The sequence below is a fragment of the Heterodontus francisci genome, chromosome 22 (assembly GCF_036365525.1).
Source record: "Heterodontus francisci isolate sHetFra1 chromosome 22, sHetFra1.hap1, whole genome shotgun sequence".
NCBI classification, from domain to species: domain Eukaryota; kingdom Metazoa; phylum Chordata; class Chondrichthyes; order Heterodontiformes; family Heterodontidae; genus Heterodontus; species Heterodontus francisci.
Window position 1 is genome coordinate 80,203,710 of NC_090392.1, and position 22,907 is coordinate 80,226,616.

The window sequence follows — 22,907 nt, forward strand, 5'->3', positions numbered from 1 at the left end:
TATAGGGATGCCCTCTGTGCCTGAATATCTTGTGGATGTGCACAGACTGGTGATCTACTGGAACATGACATCAAATGTGACTGTGACCAGGATAAACTTTCCCTCCTTATCCTTCTCGATCATTCTGCAGCCTCTGACTCAGTTGAGCACACTATCTTCCTCCATTGCCTCTCCATCATCCAACTGGCTGGGATTGCATTCGCCTGGTTCCATTCTTATCTCTCTAACCCTAGCCAGAGAATGGACATTCATGGCTTCCCTTTCCATTCCCACACTGTTACACCTGGTGTCCCCCAAGGATCTCTTCTTGACTCCCTCCTATTCCTCACCTGCAGTCTGCCCCTCAGCAACATCATCCGAAAACACAATGTCAGATTTCATATGTAGGCTGACAACACCCAGCTCTATCTCAGCACCACCTCTCTCCACTACTCCATTGCCTATAAGTTGTCAGACTGCTTGTCCAACATCCAGTACTGGATGAGCAGACAGTTCCTTCAATTAAATATTGGCAGAATTGAAGCCATTGTCTCCGGTCCCTACTCACAGACTTCATCCCTCTCACTGGCAACTGTTTGAGGATGAACCAATCTGTTCACAACCTCGTTGATGCATTTGACCCAGAGATGAGCTACCAGCCAGACATCGGCTCCGTCACCAGGACTGCCCATTTCCACTTCTGTAACATGGCCTGACTGTACCTCACCTCAACTCATCTGCTTCTGAAACTCTCATCCATGCCTTCATTACTTTGAGACTTGACCATCCTAATACGCTCCTGGTCAGCCTCCCACAGCCGATCCCTCAAACTTGAGGTCATCCAAAACTCTGCTGCCTGTGTCCTAATTCGCACCAAGTCCTGTTCACCCATCACCTCTGTGCTCCCTGACGTACATTGGCTGCAGGTTAATTAAAGCCTTTATTTTAAAATTCTCATCCTTAATTTCAAATCCCTTCATGGCCTTGCCCGTCCCAATTTCTGAAACCTCCTCAAGCCCAAACCCCTCCGAGATATGTACGCTTCTCTAATTCTGGCCTCTTTGTGCATCCCTGATTTGGCGGCCGTGCCTTCAGCTGCCTGGGCCCTATGCTCTGGAATTCCCTCCCTAAACACCTCTCCCTCCCGAGCACACTTGCCTCATTTAAGACACTCCTTAAAACCTTCCTCTTTGACTGAGCTTTTGGCCATCTGCCCTAATGTCGCCTCATCTGGCTCGATGTCACATTTTACTTTATAATCCTCCTGTGAAGCGCCTTTATTACATTAAAGGTGATATGTAAATGTAAATTGTTGTGGTGGATAGAGAGATTGGAGGAACTGGGATTGTTCTCTCTGGAGCAGTGAAGGTTGAGAGGAGACTTAATGGACTTGTTCAAAACCATGAAGTGTTTCTGTAGTTTTTTAAAATATTGTTTCACGAGATGTGGGTGTCGCTGGCCAGGCCAACATTTATTGCCCATCCCTAATTGCCCTTGAGAAGGTGGTGATGAGCCACCGCCTTGAACCGCTGCCGTCCATGTGGGGTAGATACACCCACAGTGCTGTTAGGAAGGGAGTTCCAGGATTTTGACCCAGCGACAGTGAAGGAACGGTGATATACTTCCAAGTCAGGATGGTGTGTGGCTTGGAGGGGAACTTGCAGGTGGTGATGTTCCCATGCATCTGCTGCCCTTGTCCTTCTAGTAGGTAGAGGTCGCGGGTTTGAAAGGTGCTGTCTAAGAAGACTTGGTGAGTTGCTGCATTGTATCTTGTGGATGGTACACACTGCTGCCACTGATTGAAGGAAAGTCATTGATGAAGCGGCTGAAGATGGTTGGGTCCAGGACACTATCCTGAAGAACTCCTGTCGTGATGTCCTGGGACTGAGATGATTGACCTCCGACAACTACAGCCATCTTCCTTTGTGCTAGGTATAACTCTGACCAGTGGAGAGATTTTCCCCTGATTCCCATCGACTCCAGTTTTGCTAGGGCTCCTTGATGCCAAATTCGGACAAATGCTTGGACGAAGGTATGTCCTGTTTGAACCAAGGCTGTAATGAGGTCAGGAGCTGAGTGGCCCTGGCAGAACTCAAACTGAGCATCACTGAGCAGGTTATTGCTGAGCAATTGCCGCTTGATAGCACTGTCACCGGCCCCTTCCATCACTTTACTGATGATCGAGAGTGGACTGATGGGACGGTAATTGGCCAGTTTGGATTTTTCCTGCTTTTTGTGCACAGGACATACCTGGGCAATTTTCCACATAGCCAGGTAGATGCCAGTGTAGTAGTTATACTGGATTAGCTTAGCTAGGAGTGTGGACAGTTTCTGGAGTACTATTTTCAGTACTATTGCCAGAATGTTGTCAGGGCCCATAGCCTTTGCAGTATCCAGTGCCTTCAGCTGTTTCTTGATATGGGGTGAATCAGATTGGCTGAAGTCTGGCATCTGTGATGCTGGGGCCTTCAGGAGGAGGCCGAGATGGATCATCCAGTCGGCTCTTCTGGCTGAACATTGTTGCAAATGCTTCAGCCTTATCTTTTGCACTGATGTGCTGGCCTCCCCCATCATTGAGGATGGGAATATTTGTGGAGCCTCCTCCTCCAGTTAGTTGTTTAATTGTCCACCACCATTCACGACTGGATGTGACAGGACTCCAGAGCTTAGATCTGATCCGTTGGTTATGAGATCGCTTAGCTCTGTCTATTGCATTGGTTTCCACTGTTTGGCACGCAAGTAGTCCTGTGTTGTAGCTTGACCTGGCTGACACCTCATTTTGAGGTATGCCTGGTGCTGCTCCTGGCATGCCCTCCTGCACTCTTCATTGAACCAGGGCTGGTCCCCTGGCTTGATGATAATGATAGAGTGGGGGTTATCCTGGGCCAGGATGTTACAGATTGTAGTTGAATGCAATTCTGCTGCTGCTGATGGTCCACAATGCCTAATGGATGCCCAGTTTTGAGGGTTTTTTTTATTCGTTTGTGGGATGTAGGCGTCGCTGGCCAGGCCAGTATTTATTGCCCATCCCTAATTGCCTTCGAGAAGGTGGTGTTGAGCTGCCTTCTTGAACCGCTGCAGTCCATGTGGGGTAGGTACACCCACAGTGCTGTTAGGAAGGGAGTTCCAGGATTTTGACCCAGCGACAGTGAAAGAACGGTGATATAGTTCCAAGTCAGGATGGTGTGAGACTTGGAGGGGAACTTGCAGGTGGTGATGTCCCCATGCATCTGCTAGATCTGTTCAAAATCTGTCTCATTTAGCACGGTGGTAGTGCCACACAACACAATGGAGGGTATCCTCAATGTGAAGACTGGACTGTGCGGTATTCACTCTTACCAATACCTCATGGGCAGATGCATCTGCAACAGGTAGATTTGTGAGGACGAGGTCAAGTAGATTTCCCCCTCTTGTTGGCTCCCTCACCACCTGCTGCAGACCCAGTCTAGCAGCTATGTCCTCTAGGACTTGGCCAGTCAGTAGTGGTGCTACCGAGCCACTCTTGGTGATGGACTTTGAAGTCCCCCACCCAGAGTACATTCTGAGCCCTTGCCACCCTCAGTGCTTCCTCAAAGTGACGTTCAACATGGAGGAGTACTGACTCAACAGCTGAGGGAGGGCGGTAAGTGGTAATCAGCAGGAGGTTTCCTTGCCCGCGTTTGACCTGATGACATAAGACTTCATGGGGTCCGGAGTCAATGTTGAGGACTCCCAGGGAGACGGTGGCATAGTGGTAATGTCACTGAACTAATAATTGAGAGACCCAGGTTAATATCCTGGGGACACGGGTTCAAATCCCACCATGGCAGCTGTTGGAATTTAAATTCAATTAATTAATCAAAAAAAAATCTGGAATTGATATCTAGTCTCTATAATGGTACTGTGAAACTATCAACGATTGTCATAAAAACACATCTGGTTCACTAATGTCCTTTAGGGAAGGAAATCTGCTGTCCTTATCTGGTCTGGCCTACATGTGACTCCAGACCCACAGCAATATGATTGGCTCTTAAATGCTCTCTGAAATGGCCTAGCAAGCCACTCAGTTGTCAAGGGCAGTTAGGGATGGGCAACAAATGCTGGCCTTGCCAGCGATGCCCACATCCCAAGTAAGAATAAAAAAAACTCCCTCCCGACTGTATACCACTGTTCCGTCTCCTCTGCTGGGTCTGTCCTGCCGGTGGGACAGGAAATACCCAGGGATGGTGATGGCAGTGTCTGGGACATTGTCTGTAAGCTATGATTCCGTGAATATGACGATATCAAGCTGTTGCTTGACTGGTCTGTGGGACAACTCTCCCAATTTTGGCACAAGCCTCCAGACGTTAGTAAGGAGGACTTTGTAGGGTCGACAGGACTGGGTTTGCCATTGTCGATGCCGGATGGTCCGTCCGGTTTCATTCCTTTTAGACTTTTCTTTAGCAGTTTGGTATAACTGAGTGTCATTTTGAGGGTATTAAAAGGTCAACTACATTGCCGTGGGTCTGGAGTCACGTGTAGTCACATGTAGGCCTGACCAGGTAAGGACGACAGATTTCCTTCCTTAAAGGATATTAGTGAACCAGATAGGTTTTTACAACCATCGACAATGGTTTCATGGTCACCATTACTGAGACCAGTTTTTTCTAATTCTGGATTTATTAATTGAATTTAAATTTCACCAGCTGCCATGGTGAGATTTGACCCCATGTCCCCAGAGCATTAGCCTGGGCCTCTGGATTGTCGTCCTGTGACATTACCACTACACCACCACCTCCCCACAGTAAATAAGGAGGAACAGTTTCCAGTGGTGGCATGATCGGTAACCAGATCGGTAAGGCCACACTGAGAATATTGCGTGCAATTCTGGTCGCCACACTACCAGAAGGACGTGGAGGCTTTGGAGAGGGTACAGAGGAGGTTTACCAGGATGTTGCCTGGTCTGGAGGGCATTAGCTATGAGGAGAGGTTGGAAAAACTCGGATTGTTTTCACTGGAACGACGGGGGTGGAGGGGCGACATGATAGAGGTTTAAAAAGTTATGAGCGGCATGGACAGAGTGGATAGTCAGAAGCTTTTTCCCAGGGTGGAAGAGTCAGTTACTAGGGGACATAGATTTAAGGTGCGAGGGGCAAAGTTTAGAGGGGATGTGCGAGGCAAGTTTTTTACACAGAGGGTGGTGAGTGCCTGGAACTTGCTGCCAGGGGAGGTGGTGGAAGCAGATACGATAGCGACGTTTAAGAGATATCTTGACAAATACATGAATAGGATGGGGATAGAGGGATACGGACCCCGGAAGTGCAGAAGGTGTTAGTTTAGGCAGGCATCAAGATCGGCGCAGGCTTGGAGGGCTGAATGGCCTGTTCCTGTGCTGTACTGTTCTTTGTTCAGAGGACACAGATTTAAGGTGATTGGCCAAAAAAAAAAACAGGGAGAAGATGAGAATTCTTTAACGTGGCATGTTGTGATCTGGAATGCACTGCCTGAAAGGGCGGTGGAAGCAGATTCAATAGGGATCTTTAAAAGGGAGTTGCATGAATAGATAAAAAGGAAATAAATTGGGAATAATTGGCAAGTTCTTTCAAAGGGCTGGCACACGCAAGATGGGCCGAATGGCAGCCTCCTGTGCTCTATAATTCTGTGATTAATGAGGAGTGGAGAGGAGCTGGTGAGCAGCCCACTGATGATAATGACAGAGGTGGGAGCAGCCACTGTTTGAACAGACTGTGTGTGTGAGATACTGCCGACTCGGTAATTTCGAAGTCCCGATTCAGGGACAGCACATGCTTTTCCGGAACATGGTCACATGACTGCTGTTTCATTATTATCTTTTACACGGTTCAAGGTGACAGCGCCATGCTCCCAAAACACGAGGTGGTGAGGAGAATCGTACAAATCAGTTTCAAAACCCAGCCCTTGGAACAGGTCCCAGATAGTCACTGCAAACGAGTGTGATCAAACCCGAATAGATCTAGTGTGCATTGTTTGAAGAGGTAGATACAAGTACAATAGGTTAAACACTGGCATTTCATCTTCAGGGTCTGGGTTTATATAACCTATACGTTAGGGTAGCATAGGAACAGGAGGAGGCCTTTCAGCTCTTGACCCGTTCCAGCAAATAAATCATTTAAATCATTGCTCATCTGTACCTGAATTCCATATACCCACCTCCGGTCCATATCGCTCGATACCCTTCCCTAACAAAAATCTATTGATCTCAGTTGTGAAAGTTTCAGTTGCGCGCCAGCCTTTTGTGGGAGGAAATTCTGTGGTTTCCGCTCCCCTTGATGTGATGAAATCCATCTTGATTTCATTCCTGAATGGTCTAGCTCCAATTTTAAGATTATGTCTCCTTTGTTCTGGACTCCCCCACCAGAGGAATTAGTTTCTCTTCATCCACCCTATTGAATCCTCTTATCATTTTAAGCCCTTTGATTGGATTGCCCTCAAATGTCTGGACTGAGGGGACTACAAGCCATGTTTATGCAGCCTGTCCTCATTAATTTAACTCATTTAGCCTGGTATCATTCTGGTGTAATTGCACTGTACCCAGTCCTGTGGTGCAGTGCCCAGAACTGGACACAGCATTCCCGATGGGGTCTAACCAAGGCTCTACACAACTGAAGCATAACTCCCTCCCCTCTGTATTCTAGAAACCCTTGAGCTAAAAACATTCCATTAGCATTTAGTGATTTGTGTACATGGACACCCAAATAAATTGCTGCTCCACAGTTTCTAGTTTCTCACCATTTAGAAAATACTCCGATTTATATTTCTTAGATCCAAACTCGATGGCCCCTCAATCCCTCATGTTGAACTCAATTTATCACAGTTTTGCTCACTCACTTGATCTATCTGTGTCCCTTTATAACTTCCCATTCCCGCCTGCACTGTTTACTGTGCCAACTTGGTGCCATTTGCAAACTTGGATGTACGACTCTCTATTCCTTCATCCAAGTAACTGCTAAATATGGTGAAGAGCAGAGGCCCATGTACAGACCACTGGGGAACATCAGTCGTCACATCCTGCCAATCAAAGTACTTTAACCTTAGTCTCTGCCTCCTACCTCCTAATGGATTTCCAAAACATGTCCCAAGGTTGATTCCAATTATGTATGCTTTCATTTTTGCTAATAAATTCTTGTGTGGAGCCTTATCAAATACCTTCTGGAAGTCGATACAGACAATATCCATAGGCACTCTCTTATCCAGCATGTTTGTGGCCTCATCAAAAAAATTCAGTTAGATTAAATTAATCAGGCATGACTGGTGTAAAGGGAGCTTTACTCTATATCTAACCCTGTGCTGTACCTATCCTGGGAGTGTTTGATGGGACAGTGTAGGGGGAGCTTTACTCTGTATCTAACCCTGTGCTGTACCTATCCTGGGAGTGTTTGATGGGACAGTGTAGGGGGAGCTTTACTCTGTATCTAACCCCCGTGCTGTACCTGTCCTGGGAGTGTTTGATGGGGACAGTGTAGAGGGAGCTTTACTCTGTATCTAACCCTGTGCTGTACCTATCCTGGGAGTGTTTGATGGGACAGTGTAGAGGGAGCTTTATTCTGTATCTAACCCCGTGCTGTACCTGTCCTGGGAGTGTTTGATGGGACAGTGTAGAGGGAGCTTTATTCTGTATCTAACCCCGTGCTGTACCTGTCCTGGGAGTGTTTGATGGGACAGTGTAGAGGGAGCTTTATTCTGTATCTAACCCCGTGCTGTACCTGTCCTGGGAGTGTTTGATGGGACAGTGTAGAGGGAGCTTTATTCTGTATCTAACCCCGTGCTGTACCTGTCCTGGGAGTGTTTGATGGAATATTGGCCTTTATCGCGCCGTTGTTGGAAATCAAGTAAGGAAGTGAAGCTTCAGTTGTACAGAGCCTTGGTCAGACCCCATCTGTTGCACTGTGTTCAGTTTTGGGTGCTGCACTTCAGGAAGGCAGAGATTCACCAGAATGACCGCAGGGCTTCATCAGTTTAACTATGAGGCCAGATTGCATAAACTTGGCTTGTATTTCCTTGAGTTTATAAGATTATGGGTTATCTAATCAAGGCTTTAAAATGATAATGAGTTTCAATGAGGTTGATCTAGAGAAACTATTTCCTTTGCAGTGGGGAATAGGGGAGGGATTGTTTCAAAAAAACAATTTTGAATCCTGTTTTAATGATTATTATTGATGATGTTTGTTTAACAGACAAATCAGACCTTTAGCGAAATAGCCCCCATCCTTCCCCTTTCTAAGTGAGGGGGAAACTTCAGCTGCAGTTTCTGCCCCTAATCACCATCCAGTAACTCGTGGTGGAAAGTTCTCCTGTATGGATGTCAGACAAGAACAGAAACAAAATGGAAAATACTGGAAATACTCCGCAGATCTGGCAGCATCAGTGGAGAGAGAAATGAGTTAATATTTCAGGTCAATGATCTTCCTTCAGAACTGGAAAAAGTTAGAGATGTAACAGGTTTTAAACAAATACAGAGTTGAGAAAGGGAGAGGGGAGTAAAGAACATAAGGGAAGGTCTGTGATAGTGTGGAAGGCAGGAGAGATTAAATGACAAAAGTGATGAAGAGCACTTGAAACGCCATAGCATACAAGGCTACAGGCCAAGTGCTGGAAAATGGGATTAGAATAGTTAGGTGCTTGATGGCCGGCATAGACATGATGGGCCGAAGGGCCTGTTTCTGTGCTGTATGACTCTATGACTGTATGGGGCAAGGCAAAAGGAGACAGTAATGGGACAAATAAAGAAACAAAAGATGGGTCCAGAGGAGGTGTAATTTGGAATAGCAGAGTCATTACAAACAGCTGCCGTCCAAAAAAAAAAGAACGGAGGATATGATCTGAAATGTTAAACTCAATGTTAAGTCTGGAAGGTTTGTAATGACTCTGCTATTCCAAATTACACCTCCTCTGGACCCATCTTTTGTTTCTTTATTTGTCCCATTACTGTCTCCTTTTACCTTGCCCCATCACTTTTGTCATTTAATCTTTCCTACCTTCCACGCTATCACAGACCTTCGCTTTTGTCCATCCCTTTCTTTGCCTCTGTAATTGCTTAAACCTGTTACATCTCTAACTTTTCCAGTTCTGACGGAATGTTATCGAGCTGAAATATTAACTCTCTTTCTCCACGGATGCTGCCAGACCTGCTGAGTATTTCCAGCATTGTCTGTTTTTATTTCTGATTTCCAGCAGCTGCAGTATTTTGAAGAAGGGTCACAGACCTGAAACGTTAACTCTGCTTCTCTCTCCACAGATGCTGCCTGGCCGGTTGAGTATTTCCAGCATTTCTTGTTTTTATTATCTGCAGTATTTTGCTTTTGTAAGGATCAAGTGGAGCTGAGCTGTGATGTTGCTCAACAACTTACATTTATATAGCGCCTTTAATGTAGTAAAATGCTCAAGGCACGTCACAGGAGTGTTATCAAACAAAACCGGATACCAAGCCAAATGAGGAGACATTAGGAGTGGTGATAGTCAAAGAGGTAGGTTTTAAGGATGACAGAGAGGTGGAGAGGCTGGACTAAAAGAGACAGTGACAGTATGGATTCGAAATTGCCTGAGTGACAGGGAATGGTAGTAGTGAACGGTTGTTTTTCAGATTGGAGGAAGGTAGTTACCGGGGTTCCCTAGGGGTCGGTATTAGGATCACTGCCTTTCTTGATCTGTATTGATGACCTAGATTTGGGTGTACAGGGCACAATTTCACAATTCGCAGATGGCACAAAACTTGTAAGTATTGTGAACTGTGAAGTAAAGGCCTGCTACCAGACCCGAACCCGACGGGACCTGACGACATGTGTCGGGTTCGGGTCAGGTTGGGCCCCTCTTCTGGTCCAGCTTTCGGGCTCGGGTGGGGTTTAGTCCGGGTCAGGCTGGACACACACTGTAAGTGCTCTGCTGGCAAGTATTAAAAATAAAAAACTTACCTGAGCTGGGAGTCCGGGACGAAACTCAGTCCGCACACTGAGCGAGTGATGTCACTGTGACGTCATCATGCATGCGCTGCAGCTTCCTGGAGCTTCCCTGTCGGAAGGTAAGTAAAGGGATGGTCGGGTTGGGCCGAGTGGGGTCGGGCTCGGGGCAAAATTGGAGGGACTCGGGCCAGGTCAGGCTCGCGTCCGCTGTGGATCAGTCGGGTTCTTTTTCCCGACCTGAGCAGGCCTTTACTGTGAAGAGGATAGTGATGGACTTCAAAAGGCTGTTGGAATGGGCGGACACGTGGCAGATGAAATTTAATGCAGAGAAGTGTGAAATGATTCATTTGTTATGAAGAACGAGGAGAAGCAATATAAAATAAAGGATACAATTCTAAAGGGGGTGCAGGAGCAGAGGGACCTGGGGGTGTATGTGCACAAATTGGTGAAGGTGGCAGGACAGGTTGAGAAATAGTAAATAAAGCATACGCGATCCTGGGCTTTATAAATAAAGGTATAGAGTACAAAAGCAAGGAAGTTATGGTGAATCTTTATAAAACACTGGTTCGGCCTCAACTGAAGTATTGTGTCCAATTCTGGGCACCACACTTTAGGAAGGATATGAAGGCATTGGAGAGGGTTCAGAAAAGATTTATGAGAAGATTCCAGCGATGAGGAACTTCAGTTACGTGGATAGATTGGAGAAGTTGGGGTTATTATTCTCAGAGGAGAGAAAGTTGAGAGGAGATTTGATAGAGGTGTTCAAAATGATGAGGGGTCTGGACAGAGTAGAGAGGAAAAACGGTTGCCATTGGCAGAAGGGTCGAGAACCAGAGAGCATCGATTTAAAGTGATTGGCCAAAGAACCAGAGGTGACATGAGGAAAAATCTTTTAACACAGTGAGTGGTTAGGATCTGGAAGGCACTGCCTGACAGTGTGGTGGAGGCAGATTCAATCGTGACTTGCAACAGGGAATTGGATAAACGCCTGAAGAGGAAAAATTAGCAGGGCTACGGGGAGAAGGCAGGGGAGTGGGATTAGCTGAGTAGTTCTGAGAGAGCTGGCACAGACAGGAATGGTCAAATGGATTCCCTCTGTGCTGCAAGCATTTAGGGAGGGAATTCTAGAGATTGGGGCTCAGGCAGCTGAATGCACGGCTGCTAATGAGGGAGCAATTTAAAACAAGATGCCACAATTGGAGGAGCACAGATAACCCAGAAGGTTGTGTGACTAGAGGAGATTACAGAGATAGGGAGGGGCCAGGTTATGGAAGGATCTGAGGAATGCAAGGATGGGAATTTTAAAATCGATGTGTTGCTGGACCGGGAGCTAAGGTAGGTCAGTGAGCACAGGGGTGACAGGTGAACACGACTTAGGATGCGGGCAGCGGTGGAATATCTCACAGACATTCACTGTAGAATCATAGAAATTTACAGTGCAGAAGGAGGCCATTTGGCCCATCGTGTCTGTACTGGCCGCCAATAAGCCATCCAGCCATCCAGTCCATTTTTTCTTAGAGATACAGCACTGAAACAGGCCCTTCAGCCCACCGAGTCTGTGCCATCAACCACCCATTTATACTAATCCTACATTAACCCATTACCCTCTCACATCCCTACCTTCCCTCAATTCTCCTACCACCTACCTATACTAGGGGCAATTTATAATGGCCAATTTGCCTATCAACCTGCAAGTCTTTGGCATGTGGGAGGAAACCGGAGCACCCGGAGGAAACCCACGCAGTCACAGGGAGAACTTGCAAACTCCACACAGGCAGTACCCAGAATTGAACCCGGGTCGCTGGAGCTGTGAGGCTGCGGTGCTAACCACTGCGCCGCTGTGCCTTGTGAGTTACGGCACCACTTCTTCATTATCAACCACACAGCCAATTTTTGTATTGTCTGCAAACTTCTTAAACATACTCCTATATTCAGGTCCAAATCATTGATATAGGCCACAAAAAGCGAGGGACTGATTACTGAGCCCTGCGGAACCCCACTGGAAACCGCCTTCCAGTCACACAAACACCCATTTTGGATCCAATTTGCCACTTTGCCTTGGATCCCATGGGCTTTTCCTTTTGTGACCAGTCTGCCATGTAGGACCTTATCAAAAGCCTCACTAAAATCCATAGAGACCACATCAAATGTACTACTCTCATCGACCATCCTTGTTACCTCCTCAAGAAGTTCAATCATGTTAGACAGACAAGGCCTTGCCTTAACAAGTCCATGCTGACTGTCTTTGATTAATCTGTGTGCTTCTAAATGAAGATTTATCAGAATTTTTTTCCAGTAATTTTCCCACCAGCAAGGTGAGGCTGATTGGCCTGTAATTACTCAGTCTAACCCTTTCTCCCTTACTGACAATTATACAATGTTAGCTGTTCTCCAGTCCTCTGTTTAGGATCACAAATGAAGAAATGGAAACTGGGGCAGTTACTAGAGTGCAGGTGAAACCGAACAGCATCCATGCTGTGGGGAGAGAAACTAGGGGACTTGCTGCGGAGTGTTTCAGAGGTGAGGTGAACAGGTACTGTCCAAGCACTGCTGCTGCTGTACTCTTTAACTCTCTGTCGTTCCCCCTCTCTCTCTCACTGTCATGTAAGGAGTTTCACTTGTATGGGTAGATTCTTTACAGTAACCGTCCCTCTGGACCAGTTTAATCTCGGGCTGGGGTACGGAGTGGGGGGGTGGTGGTGTACAGAGACAGGGAAAAGGAATGGAAAATAGTAAGAGAGAGAGAGAAATGCTGGCCATGAATTTAAGGGAGAGTGGGAAGGAAAAAGGGAGACTGAAAGTGCGGCTGGGAGAGAGAGAGGAGGGGAGTGGAGCATGAGAAGGAGAGTGCGAGTACAGTGATTGTGCGTATCCAGGTAACCCAAGCTGAAAGTTGTGTCCCGCCCTGTTGTGTCACGTTGTCCCAGGTGACTCACAACTGCCCTGCACAGAAACTGCTGCAAGTCTACATCGAAACCAACAGGGATGTGACTGGGAGGCAGGGGCTTTTTCAGCTGGAATCCTGAGTTCACTGTCTGACCCACTGGAACAGCACATGTAAGAGATTTCCTTTGTTGGGAGTAACAGCCTCAGGTGTAGTTGACACTTTCTGCCATAGAGAATGTGAGGGAGGGAGGGAGGGGGAGAGAGAGAGGGAAACTTGTAGTACAGGTTTGGGAGTCAGTTGTCGAGCAGCAGAAATTCATGGGTGTGCGTCTCTGGGTGTGTTGTGTGTTAGGCTCAATGTTATATAGATCTTTGTAGATAAGGTGCAGGCTAATTTACTGTGTTGTTTTCCAGTCTTTGCCTGCTTAAGAAAGGAGATGGAAAGAACTCAAAGATGGGGCCCAGAGTAGAGAGGAAGCAGCTTAAAGGACACTTACTGTGTTCCAGGATAGGTTCAGTGGTCACAAAGGCTGGGTGGTATGGGCATTTTCCTCTCTGGTTTTAAGATAAGTGTATATTTTAATTTATAGTTTTCAAGCTGCCATGCCAACATGTGCTGATACTTGTTGTTGTGGCAACACACTGCATCATATTGGATCTGAGGTTGTGGGGCTTTTGGCTGCGGGTTCCCACGTGGTTGGTCGGAGGGGAGGGGCTGAACCTTGACCCAGACATTTCCCACAGGAACACCGGCTGCCTCCAGCCTGCTGTTGGGAACCTCCTGATGGTGGGTTACTGAGCAGCACATATTGCTGCCCTCCCATTGTACTGCAGGCTGGTATGTGGCTTTGAGGCATTCGAGGTCCTCTGGACTGTCACTACTACCTCCCGAATGTACAGCGCTGAGTCTGTTAAAGTTTCAAACTGTGCCCATTTTATCAGAGAACCGCCTTGCATGATCATTTTTAGATATTCCTGTATCAAACATAGTCTGCCTCTGAAGTGGATTTTACTGGTGGGGACGGGTCTATCACTGTATCACACTGGGGTACAGTACTGGTGAGGACAGGTCAGTCACTGTATAACACTGGGGTACAGTACTGTTGGGTACAGGTCTGTCACTGTATAACACTGGGGTACAGTACTGGTGGGGACGGGTCTGTCACTGTATAACACTGGGATACAGTCCTGGTGGGGACAGGTCTGTCACTGTATAACACTGGGGTACAGTACTGGTGGGGACAGGCCTGTCACTGTATAACACTGGGATACAGTACTGGTGGGGACAGGTCTGTCACTGTATAACACTGGGGTACAGTACTGGTGGGTACAGGTCTGTCACTGTGTAACACTGGGGTACAGTACTGGTGTGTACTGGTCTTTCACTGTATAACACTGGGGTACAGGTCTGTCACTGTATAACACTGGGGTACAGTACTGGTGGGTACAGGTCTGTCACTGTATAACACTGGGGTACAGTACTGGTGGGGACAGGTCTGTCACTGTATAACACTGAGGTACAGTACTGGTGGGTACAGGTCTGTCACTGTATAACACTGGGGTACAGTACTGGTGGTTACAGGTCTGTCACTGTATAACACTGAGGTACAGTACTGGTGGGGACGGGTCTGTCACTGTATAACACTGGGGTACAGTACTGGTGGGTACAGGCCTGTCACTGTATAACACTGGGATACAGTACTGGTGGGGACAGGTCTGTCACTGTCTCACACTGGGATACAGTACTGGTGGAGATAGGTCTGTCACTGTATAACACTGGCGTACAGTACTGGTGGAGATAGGTCTGTCACTGTCTAACACTGGGGTACAGTACTGGTGGGGACAGGTCTGTCACTGTCTCACACTGGGGTACAGTACTGGTGGGTACAGGTCTGTCACTGTCTCTCACTGGTGTACAGTACTGGTGGAGATAGGTCTGTCACTGTCTAACACTGGGGTACAGTACTGGTGGGGACAGGTCTGTCACTGTATAACACTGGGGTACAGTACTGGTGGAGACAGGTCTGTCACTGTATAACACTGTGGTACAGTACTGGTGGGGACAGGTCTGTCACGATATAACTGGCGTACATTACTGGTGGAGACATAACACTGGGGTACAGTACTGGTGGAGACAGGTCTGTCACTGTATAACTGGGATACAGTACTGAATTAGAATTAGAACATTACAGCGCAGTACAGGCCCTTCGGCCCTCGATGTTGTGCCGACCTGTGAAACCATCTCACCTACACTATTCCATTTTCATCCATATGTCTATCCAATGACCACTTAAATGCCCTTAAAGTTGGCGAGTCTACTACTGTTGCAGGCAGGGCGTTCCACGCCCCTACTACTCTCGGTGAGTATTGAAACTCATTCTGACATCTGTCCTATATCTATCACCCCTCAACTTCAAGCTATGTCCCCTCTTGTTTGCCATCACCATCCGAGGAAAAAGACTCCCACTATCCACCCTATCTCACCCTCTGATTATCTTTTATGTCTCTATTAAGTCACCTCTCCTCCTCCTCCTCTCTAACGAAAACAACCTCAAGTCCCTCAGCCTTTCCTCGTAAGACCTTCCCTCCATACCAGGCAACATCCTAGTAAATCTCCTCTGCACCCTTTCCATAGCTTCCACATCCTTCCTATAATGCGGTGACCAGAACTGCACGCAATACTCCAGGTGCGGTCTCACCAGAGTTTTGTACAGCTGCAGCATGACCTCGTGGCTCCGAAACTCGATCCCCCTACTAATAAAAGCTAACACACCATATGCCTTCTTAACAGCCCTATTAACCTGGGTAGCAACCTTCAGGGATTTATGCACCTGGACACCAAGATCTCTCTGTTCATCTACACTACCAAGAATCTTCCCATTAGCCCAGTACTCTGCATTCCTGTTACTCCTTCCAAAGTGAATCACCTCGCACTTTTCCGCATTAAACTCCATTTGCCATCTCTCAGCCCAGCTCTGCAGCCTATCTATGTCCCTCTGTACCCTACAACATCCTTCGGCACTATCCACAACTCCACCGACCTTAGTGTCATCCGCAAATTTACTAACCCACCCTTCTACACCCTCTTCCAGGTCATTTATAAAAATGACAAACAGCAGTGGCCCCAAAACAGATCCTTGCGGTACACCACTAGTAACTAAACTCCAGGATGAACATTTGCCATCAACCACCACCCTCTGTCTTCTTTCAGCTAGCCAATTTCTGATCCAAAGCTCTAAATCACCTTCAACCCCATACTTCCGTATTTTCTGCAATAGCCTACCATGGGGAACCTTATCAAATGCCTTACTGAAATCCATATACACCACATCCACTGCTTTACTCTCATCCACCTGTTTGGTCACCTTCTCGAAAAACTCAATAAGGTTTGTGAGGCACGACCTACCCGTCACAAAACTGTGCTGACTATCGCTAATGAATTTATTCTTTTCAAGATGATTATAAATCCTGTCTCTTATAACCTTTTCCAACATTTTACCCACAACCGAAGTAAGGCTCACAGGTCTATAATTACCAGGGCTGTCTCTATTCCCCTTCTTGAACAAGGGGACAACATTTGCTATCCTCCAGTCTTCCGGAACTATTCCTGTCGACAATGACGACATAAAGATCAAGGACAAAGGCTCTGCAATCTCCTCCCTAGCTTCCCAGAGAATCCTAGGATAAATCCCATCTGGCCCAGGGGACTTATCTATTTTCACACTTTCCAAAATTGATAACACCTCCTCCTTGTGAACCTCAATCCCATCTAGCCTGGTGGGGCCAGGTCTGTCACGATATAACTGGCGTACAGTACTGGTGGGGACAGGTTTGTCACTGTATAACTGGGGTAAAGTACTGGTGGGGCCAGGTCTGTTACGATATAACTGGGATATAGTACTGGTGGGAAATCACTAACTCCCTGTTTGAATTTGTACTTGTTTAATCCAAATCATGAGAGAGGTGGGGTTTTTCATGAGCTACACAGCTCATACCATTATTCACCCCATTGTTTACACGGCTAATGCTGTCTTCCTTTGCTAATGACAGATGTATAGACTCCCTGTTTGAACAATGGGATAAGGGACCGGTGCCAATCAGGGTAAATTTGGGGAGCTGACGTATGCACCCAATCCCCAAGCACCAAATATCGACACACTTCATCCTGTGGGTGGGCAGACTGGCTCATACACTATCCTCTCCCCTCGGGGTCTATGGCTCAATTCCAGTCGAGGGTCAGGGCCTTCCAGGATTTCAAACAGTGACCGGTGCTGTAATGCTGAAGGCTGAGAGTTACCTAGTGGAGCTGGACAGGAGACAGTTGCTCTGATCATGCAGACAACATACCATAGCTCCAACCCAGAGAGTGGTGAGAATGTGGAACTCACTACCACATGGAGTGATTGAGGTGAATAGTATAGATACATTTAAGAGGAAGCTGGATAAACATATGAGGGAGAAAGGAATAGAGGATATGTTGATGGGTTGAGATGAAGAGGGATGGGAGGAGGCTTGTGTGGAGCAGGAACACCAGCATGGAGCAGATGGCCGAATGGCCTGTTTCTGTGCTGCGTGTTCAATGTAATGTGAACAACGCCTGATGCATCCTTCACAAAGGACAACTGAACGGAGCTCCAAATTCAACCAAACCTTGGGAAAATCCCCTTCACACTGCTGAGGGGGTGGACTGACACTCAGAGTCAGAGCCAGCATACAAAGAACTCTCAATTCAGGGCCGTTCGGGTAAGATTGAGTTTGGAAATGGGCAGGTGGACTCTCTAAGCAGGAGCTGGAGAGACGGATGGGTCTCCTGTTTTGTCTGGATTCTGATATTCTTAAGCGGCACCGTGTGTTGTGTCCCAGGCTGACGGGGGTGGGGTTACCCTATAAATATCCACGACAGCACCAGCATCTCCTCCCCCTCTCGCTGATGCAAAGAGACTGCAAGAAGGATTTAAACAGGTTGAATGTGTGGGCAAGAACTCGACAGGTGGAATATAATGTGGAAAAGTGTGAAGTTATCCACTATGCTAGGAAAAATAGAAAAGCAGATTTTTTTTTTAAGTGGGGAGAGACTGGGTAATGTTGGTACAAATATATAAAAGGGAAGAGAGTAGGTAAAGTAATTGTTAGCCCCTTAGAGGATGAGACTGGGGAATTAATAATGGGAAATAAGGAAATAGAGACTAGAAGAAGTATTTTGTATCTGTCTTCATGGTAGACGGCACTAAAAGCATCCCAAGAATAGTAGAAAATCAAGAGGCAAAAGGGATGGGGGATATTAAAACTATCACTAGAGAAAAAGTACTAGGAACACTAATGAGACTAAAGGCTGACAAGCACGCTGGACCTGATGGCCTGCATCCTCGGGTCTTAAAAGAAGTGGCTGCAGAGATAGTGGATGCATTGGTTATAATCTTCCAAAACTCCCTTAATTCCAGAATGATCCCAGTGGATTGGAAAACCACAAATGTAACACCTCTATTCAAAACAGTTGGGGGGGTGGGGATCGGGGGGAGGTGGTGACAGAAAGCGGGAAACTATAGGCCAGTTAGCTTAACATCTGTCATTGGGAAAATGCTAGAATCCATTATTAAGGAAGTAATAGCAGGACATTTAGAATATCATAATGCAATCAGGCAGAGTCAATGTGGGTTTGTGAAAGGGAAATCATGTTTGACAAATTTGTTAGAGTTCTTTGAGGGTGTAACAAGCAGGGTGGATAAAAGGAGACCAGTAGATGCAGTGTATTTGGATTTCCAAAAGGCATTGGATAAGGCACAACATAAAAGGTTACTACATAACATAAGAGCTCATGGTGTTGGAGGTGATATATTAGCATGGTTAGAGGATTGGCTAACTAACAGGAAACAGAAATAAAAACAAGAAATGCTGGAACCACTCAGCAGGTCTGGCAGCATTTTGCTTTTATAACAGGAAACCGAGTCGGGATAAATGGGGGCATTTTCAGGTTGGACACTGTAACTAGTGGAGTGCCACAGGGATCAGTGCTGGGACCTCAACTATTTACAATCTTTATTAATAACTTGGATGGAGCGACCAGCTGTATTGTAGCCAAATTTGCGGATGATACAAAGATAAGTAAGAAAGCAAGTTGTGAGGAGGACACAAAGTGTCTGCGAAGAGATATAGATAGGTTAAGTGAGTGGGCAAAAATTTGGTAGATGGGGTATAATGTGGGAAAATGTGAGGTTGTCCACTTTGGCAGGAAGAACAGAAAAGCAGAATATTATTTACATGGAGAAGGACTGCAGAATGCTGTGATACAGAGAGATCTGGGCATTCTGGTTCATGCATCACAAAAAGTCAGCATGCAGGTACAGAAGGTAATTAGGAAGGCAAATGGAATGTTGGCATTTATTGCAAGGTGGATGGAGTATAAAAGTAGGGAAGTCTTGCTACAACTGTGCAGGGCATTGGTGAGACCGCACCTAGAGTACTGCGTACAGTTTTTGTCTCCTTATTTAAGGAGGGATATACTAGCATTGGAAGCAGTTCAGAGAAGGTTCACTAGGCTGATTCCTGGGATGAAGGAGTTGTCTTATAAGGAAAGGTTGAGCAGGTTGTGTCTATACTCATTGGAGTTTAAAAGATTGAGAGGTTATCTTATTGAAAGATATAAGATCCTGAGGGGGTTTGGCAGGGTAGATGCTGAGAGGATGTTTCCCCTGGCCTGCTCCTATTTCTTAGTTCTTACAGCAATTAGGAAGCAAATGGTATGTTGGTCTTTATTATAAAGGGATTGGTGTACAAGAGTGAGGAAGTCTTGATGCAGTTGTATAGGGCTATGGTGAGGCCACACCAGGAGTACATAAGAAAGGATACATTAGCTTTAGAGGTGGTTCAACAAAGGTTCACTTGGTTGATTCCTGGAATGAGGGGATTGTCCTATGAGTCAATATTCACTAGCGTTTAGAAGAATGAGAGGAGATCTCATTGAAACATATAAAATTCTTAGAGGGTTTGACAGGGTAGATGCTGAGAGGCTCTTTCCCCCGACAGGAGAGTCTGGAACTAAGGGGTCACAGTCTCAGGATAAAAGGTTTTCATTTAGGACCAAGATGAGAGATTTCTTTGCTCAGAGGGTTGTGAATCCTTGGAATTCTCTACTGCAGAGATCTGTGGATGCTCAGTCATTGAGTATATTCAAGTCCGCGATTGCTAGATTTTTTGGGCACTAATGGATAGTGCAGGAAAGTGGAGTTGAGGTAGATCATCAACCATGATCTTATTGAATGTTGGAGCCAGCTCTCGAGGAGCTGAATGGCCTAATCCTACGCCTATTTCTTCTGTTCCCTGACCCTCGGACCTGCCTTATTCCCAGCATTCCAAGACTTGTTCCAGGAACGACTGTTAAAAGGGAGTCTCCAAACAGGATGTGTTTGAAGACCTTTTATTAACTTTGTGTTGTTGCCCCTGATGAACAACTGCAGTCAGTGCTGAGCTACAGCCTGGATACCCGACGAGACCCAACTATATCTTTGGGTTGGGTCGAAATTCCGAGTCCAGCATTCGGGCTTGGCTCAGGTCGGGCTGGACACTGCTTCCAAGAAGTCACAGGATCGGGCTTACCCATGATTCCCCACAACTCCAGCTGCAGGAATATCCTGCTGCCGGAACGGTTGAAGGAGATTCGTGTCGGGTCGGGTGTGATAAAAAAATGAAAGGGCTTGGGTTCGGGTTGGCTGTGGTCAGGTCGGGCCTAGGTCGGGTTTTCATTTTATACCTGGGCCAAACTTTATGCTGAGCTGCCCAGGCCCATGGTCTGTGCAGAGTTGCTGAGAGCAGTCGGGGGCAGAAGGACGGGTACAATTCATTTCTTGGCTATGAAGCCCCTTATGGTGGAATACCTGTTAACATTTGCTGTCTCAGGCTTTTGTGAGGTTTTGAATCTGTAGCTGACACCCACTCTGACACCCACTGGACTGTCTCAATCTCTCTGAGCGGCTCTCTCTGACTCTCTCCCTTTCTCCATCTCACCCTTTCTCCATCTCACCCTCTTACCCTCTCGTCCTTTTTCTCATTCTTTTTGAATTGAGTTCTCTCTCTTCTACCACTTCATTTCTCTCTTTCTCTCAATCTTTCTTTCTCCTCTGACTCATTCTCTTTCTGTTTTCCTCTCCAATTCTCTTTATCTCTCTCACTGTCTCTTTCTCTCTGGCTGTCTCGCTCTCTCCCTCTCTCGCTGTCTCTCCCTCTCTCGCTGTCTCTCCCTCTCTCGCTGTCTCTCCCTCTCTCGCTGTCTCTCCCTCTCTCGCTGTCTCTCCCTCTCTCGCTGTCTCACTCTCTCTCGCTGTCTCACTCTCTCTCGCTGCCTCACTCTTTCTCTCTCGCTGCCTCACTCTTTCTCTCTCGCTGCCTCACTCTTTCTCTCTCGCTGCCTCACTCTTTCTCTCTCGCTGCCTCACTCTCTCTCGCTGTCTCTCTCTCCCTCTCTCGCTGTCTCTCTCTCCCTCTCTCGCTGTCTCTCTCTCTCTCTTTCTCGCTGTCTCTCTCTCTCTCTCTCTCTCTCGCTGTCTCTCTCTCTCTCTCTCGCTGTCTCTCTCTCTCTCTCGCTGTCTCTCTCTCTCTCTCTCTCGCTGTCTCTCTCTCTCTCTCTCGCTGTCTCTCTCTCTCGCTGTCTCTCTGTCTCCCTCGCTCTCTCGCACTCATTCTCTGTCTCCCTCTCTCTGTCTCCCTCTCTCTGTCTCCCTCTCTCTGTCTCCCTCTCTCTGTCTCCCTCTCTCTGTCTCCCCCTCTCTGTCTCCCCATCTCTGTCTCCCCATCTCTGTCTCCCCATCTCTGTCTCCCCCTCTCTGTCTCCCCCTCTCTGTCTCCCCCTCTCTGTCTCCCCCTCTCTGTCTCCCTCTCTCTGCCTCCCTCGCTCTCTGCCTCCCTCGCTCTCTGCCTCCCTCGCTCTCTGCCTCCCTCGCTCTCTGCCTCCCTCGCTCTCTGCCTCCCTCGCTCTCTGCCTCCCTCGCTCTCTGCCTCCCTCGCTCTCTGCCTCCCTCGCTCTCTGCCTCCCTCGCTCTCTGCCTCCCTCGCTCTCTGCCTCCCTCGCTCTCTGCCTCCCTCGCTCTCTGCCTCCCTCGCTCTCCGCCTCCCTCGCTCTCCGCCTCCCTCGCTCTCCGCCTCCCTCGCTCTCCGCCTCCCTCGCTCTCCGCCTCCCGCGCTCTCCGCCTCCCGCGCTCTCCGCCTCCCGCGCTCTCCCTCCCTCTCGCGCTCTCCCTCCCTCTCGCGCTCTCCCTCCCTCTCGCGCTCTCCCTCCCTCTCGCGCTCCCTCTCCCTCGCGCTCCCTCTCCCTCGCGCTCCCTCTCCCTCGCGCTCCCTCTCCCTCGCGCTCCCTCTCCCTCGCGCTCCCTCTCCCTCGCGCTCCCTCTCCCTCGCGCTCCCTCTCCCTCGCGCTCCCTCTCCCTCGCGCTCCCTCGCGCTCCCTCTCCCTCGCGCTCCCTCTCCCTCGCGCTCCCTCTCCCTCGCGCTCCCTCTCCCTCGCGCTCCCTCTCCCTCGCGCTCCCTCTCCCTCGCTCTCCCTCTCCCTCGCTCTCCCTCTCCCTCGCTCTCCCTCTCCCTCGCTCTCCCTCTCCCTCGCTCTCCCTCTCCCTCGCTCTCCCTCTCCCTCTCCTCTCTCTCGCGCGCTCTTGCGCTCTCTGTCGCGCTTGCTCTCTCTCGCTCTCTCTCTCGCTCTCTCTCTCGCTCTCTCTCTCTCTCTCTCTCTCTCTCTCGCTCTCTCTCTCTCGCTCGCTCTCTCGCTCGCTCTCTCGCTCGCTCTCGCTCTCTCTCGCTCTCTCTCTCGCTCTCTCTCTCGCGCTCTCTCTCGCGCTCTCTCTCGCGCTCTCTCTCGCGCTCTCTCTCGCGCTCTCTCTCGCGCTCTCTCTCGCGCTCTCTCTCCCTCTCGCGCTCTCTCTCCCTCTCGCGCTCTCCCTCCCTCTCGCGCTCCCTCCCTCTCGCGCTCCCTCTCCCTCGCGCTCCCTCTCCCTCGCGCTCCCTCTCCCTCGCGCTCCCTCTCCCTCGCGCTCCCTCTCCCTCGCGCTCCCTCTCCCTCGCGCTCCCTCTCCCTCGCGCTCCCTCGCGCTCCCTCTCCCTCGCGCTCCCTCTCCCTCGCGCTCCCTCTCCCTCGCTCTCCCTCTCCCTCGCTCTCCCTCTCCCTCG

At 48.2% G+C, this 22,907-nt stretch overlaps 1 protein-coding gene across 6 annotated transcripts in view; it reads left to right on the plus strand.

The window, feature by feature from the left end:
* The window catches only part of bcl9l (bcl9 like), a 150,571-nt gene that overhangs the window by 52,637 nt on the left and 75,027 nt on the right, over positions 1-22,907 (plus strand). The window contains exon 1 of one of the 6 annotated variants that reach the window (XM_068054145.1): positions 12,908-12,929. The exons of the other annotated variants lie outside the window; for them this stretch is intronic. The gene's annotated coding sequence lies outside the window, so the exon portion shown is untranslated. Of the gene's footprint in view, positions 1-12,907; positions 12,930-22,907 lie in introns of those variants that run through there. 6 annotated transcript variants of the gene reach the window in all.